Consider the following 4,711-nt stretch of genomic DNA (forward strand, 5'->3'; position numbering starts at 1 on the left):
TAACAATCATTTCAACATATTAATAGACCCCAAGATTTCCGTTTATAAATATATGTACACTTGCAAGTGTATAAAAGTATTCTATAAGTTGTAGGCACCCGGTAACAAGCCTTAACGTTCATGTTTTACCCTCTGAAGTACACCAGATCAGGTGTGTTTAATATAACCTCGAAGTACTAAAGCATCCCATAGTCAGGATGGGGTTTGTCAGGCTCAATAGATCTATCTTTAGGATTCGCGCCTACCGTACATAGACAAGTAGTTTAATGTTACCAAGCTAAGGGTATATTTCTGGTTTAAACCCACGTAGAATTAGTTTTAGTACTTGTGTCTATTTCGTAAAACATTTATAAAACAGCGCATGTATTCTCAGCCCAAAAATATATATTGCAAAAGCAATTAAAAAGGGAGCAAATGAAACTCACAATACTGTATTTCGTAGTAAAAATACATATAAAGTCATTTAACAAGTGCAAGGTTGGCCTCGGATTCACGAACGTATCAATATTGAGATTCAATATTGCAGGAAAGTACGTCGACGCAACGGAGATGATAAATACTAGATTGACCTCACGAGCATACCCATGAACCATACCCATCACCTCCATAGCTATAACCCATAATTTCCTTAGCTTCGAATCATTCAAAAAAACTATTTTGAAATCACTCGGACAGCACTCTGTCGTAATATTTTATGTATACTAATAATATCTTGAAATAATACAGAGCAAATATATATATATATATATATATATATATATATATATATATATATATATATATATATATATATATATATATATATATATATATATATATATATATATATATATAAATCGATTGAGAGAGTTTAGAGAAATATATTTTCAAGTTTCTATGAAAGTATGAATTATTAAAGTGAATTATTAAAGTATGAATTATTAAAGTGAATTATTAAAGTATGAATTATTAAAGTGAATTATTAAAGTATGAATTATTAAAGTGAATTATTAAAGTGAATTATTAAAGTTAAAGTAAAGTAAAAGTAAAAGTAAAGGTAAAGTTAAAGTATAGTAAAAGTATAAAAAACTATGTATGTATAATACGCGTATAAATATATATAATATTAATTTAAATCGTTATATATATTTAATGAAATAAAATATAAATATCGTTATATTTATTATACTGGTTAAGTAATGAGTTGTCAAAAGTGATTCTAGATATTTATAAAAGTTATATACGTTTTAATAATAAATTTCTTTATAAACTGGAAACTTCTTTGTACGTTTGAAAATAGATTAATAGAATATTATGGAAACCAATTCTCCACTTTCGTAAATGACACTTTTTGTTTTTATTTATAAATAGCTTTACAAATTATTCTGAATATCGTTAAGATGAATAGATTTTCTCAAATCATAGTGGACCTCTCAACAGAGACTTGTAATCATAATTCAATGTTTCTGATAATTCAATCATTTAATATATTTTTTTCGTTGAAAATCATATTGAAACAAATACGTTTATGTAAAGTATTATACGTTTAATACTTTATTAATATTCTCAAGTTATAATATATATATACATATACATATCTATTTATATATAACGGTTCGTGAATCGTCGAAATTTGGTCGAGGTTATAATGAATGTATGAACACAGTTTAAAATTCTTGAGATTTAACTTAACAAACTTTGCTTATCGTGTCGGAATAATATAAAGATTAAAGTTTAAATTTGGTCGGAAATTTCCGGGTCGTCACAATACCTACCCGTTAAAGAAATTTCGTTCCCTAAATTTGATAGAGGTCGTCATGACTAACAATGAGAATGTTATTATAACGATTATAGAGTTTTATCATGTTCAAGAAGAATGGATAAAATAATTCGATTACTCGAAGCGTGTGAGTGAAGTTATCGTAAATGAATGAAATAAGATAATAGTGATTCGTCGTATCTTTTGACATCATCACGATTGATCTCCGAAAATAAAATCTTTGCAATCTATATTGGATTTGATTATTCAGCGATTAAGGAAATTATGATCCTCTTCGAATTAATGCGATAATCCTTTTTGATTTCTCTGTCGGATATTTCACTATAAATCCACCTCATTTGTTTTCTTACAACTCACACCTTCTCAACTCATATTTTAAAGTATTTGTCAATATGCTTCATCCAGTGCTGATTCTTGATATACTCCTCACTTTCATATCCGTCGCTCTTCTTTTTCATCTGCCACTGGAAGAATCTATTTACTTCTACTATACTCTTGGTTTTATAGTGTTTTTAGTTCTCCCGTGTCTTTATATTGCTATATGCATTGATATATACGGTTTGTGATTTCTGGGTTGTTGTTGGGTTTTATATCTTCCCTTATATTTCAAAGTCCTTGCTTCTTCTATAATCATTGTCATCCACAGTTAATGCTCTCTTCTATTTGCTATGATTTATACTCTCATTTCTAGTTCGGAGCTTTGTCCTTTCGTTTCTTCTTCTTGCGATTAAGCACCGCTAGTAATGGTCCAGAATTCGCAGATATAATTTTGGAATGAACATTGTTAATGTTCTAGGAAGGAAATTGTAATGACACGATCTTGACTTGTCAAATTACCAGAATACCTCGGAAAAGGCCGAATTATCAAGAAATATTTTCTTGATATTTAGAGATCGAAGAGAATACAAGAGTCGTGTAACATAGCACATGATGACGTTATGATCTGTGAATCATCATGTTCCATTTAGAAACTCAGCATGAATTACTGTAATATAATCACGTTGATCAAGTGTCATTATATTATACTAACTCATGCTTCAGCTCCCAACACTTCTTCAAGAATATTCCTATTTTAAACTCGAATGTTTCAGAATTTAGAAACTAAAATAGTTTCTTTTATGATATAATATAGATAGCGCGAAGAGGTAAATGATTTCAGATAAGAATAATTATAAAAATATCTTCAGAAGTATGGATGATATTTATAATGAAAGATACGATGATATCTTAGAATATCTAATATCAGAGGATGATGAAGGATATTGTCCGCAAGGGTTTAGAGTCAGGAGCAAGGTATTCGTTAATGACTTCAGCAAGTACTGAATCATTTGGATTCTTTGAAGGCAGGTTCAGCCTTTGTGATTTGTCCACAGCCTCCTTCAAACTTTGCTCAATCCGTTTTCCAGTTCCAAAGCTTCTCTTTTACTGAGCTTTACCAATATACTATCCTTTATCATTCAACTTTTTACTGTTAAGGTCGTTTACAGTTTTTGCTGCTTCATCAGCATTTTTCAAAATTTCAAGAACTGGTTCACAGTTTAGGGTGTTTTTCAGAAATTTCTCATTCAAAGAATGTAAGTCTTGGAGGTAGACGTTGTGTGTATATGTAATTGTTGATGTAGACATGCTACGAGGTTTCAAAATACTGATTGCTGATTCTCAATAATTGGTATGGCAATTCTTGTTATAAGGTACGAATGAGTATATGATAGGGTTTCGATAATTATAATGATTTTTTTTTTTTGGAAAGTCAAAGATCAATGAAGTTGTTGGTAAGTTTATTGCTAATGTGGTGATTATAAACGATTCCCCGGTAACATTGGCGAATGGGCAACGTATCTATCGAGGTTATAATAAGACTGTTTTGATTGAGAAGTCGAAGATGACTTGCTGGAGCTGTGACAAAACTGTCTATTTTGAAACGGAATTGAAAAGTTATTTTAGCTAGTAAATGCCAAAGGGTCTAACACGGATACGTGTCGAACTATGACTTGGGTTTTGAGAGTTTTTTTTCAGGTGTATAACTGTGGGTAACATGTGGTTGGATCATCATCTCGATTGTTCCTTAGTTGAAGTGTCTTCAGGAATTTCGAAGGGTTTGAGCACATATTATAATCGTTAATACATATGATGTTCTAACACAGTTTTGAAATCAAAGTATAGCTTTTAAAGATATAGGAATCTAAGAGTGATGATACTGGTTATATTTCGAATTGAATTATGCGATTTCAAAATTAGAATATGTAATTGAATTTGAATGAGTATGATTGTTTTGATTTATATGAAAGAATGGATATTGTTGTGAAAGTAGGGAGTATAGTTGATGATTGCTGAATCAGTTTCGAAAAATGTAATATATTAATTGTGAATTTATATATCTCTCGGGTATTACCTACCAGTTAAAAAAATTTTCACAATTAATATTTTGTACAAAAGAAGTTTATTACAGTCTTTATGAAAATATATGTGTATATTTTCTTTAGATGTAATATAGATTTAATGAGTTAATATTAAATTAAACTCATTTGTTTTATGGTTGGAACTAGAATTGAGTAATCCCCAAAACTTTATAAATTGCATAAGTATTTCTTCAATAATATTGAAATTATGAATCATTACTTTGTTATTTGTTGGTTTTCGTGAAATTCTTGTGAACTTCGCAAGGTACGAATGACGTTATTTGAAAAGTTTCGAGTACATCGATGATGAAAGTGTAAAATCAAACATATATTCGAATAATACACTTGATTTATTATGAATTGGATTTTTTATTGAATTGAGACAGAGATTGTAATTAACGATGGTTAAGTTGCGGACGAAGGACGTACATCATTGCATATTTGTAATATGAATTAACTGAGTAGTTAAGATTCACACATAATAGCTTAGTACGGGAAGATTTATTATGGTTTAAAAATTTATACATATAAAATATACATATAAATCTTTCGA

Source organism: Rutidosis leptorrhynchoides, chromosome 1 (assembly GCF_046630445.1).
Source record: "Rutidosis leptorrhynchoides isolate AG116_Rl617_1_P2 chromosome 1, CSIRO_AGI_Rlap_v1, whole genome shotgun sequence".
In the NCBI taxonomy this organism is placed as follows: domain Eukaryota; kingdom Viridiplantae; phylum Streptophyta; class Magnoliopsida; order Asterales; family Asteraceae; genus Rutidosis; species Rutidosis leptorrhynchoides.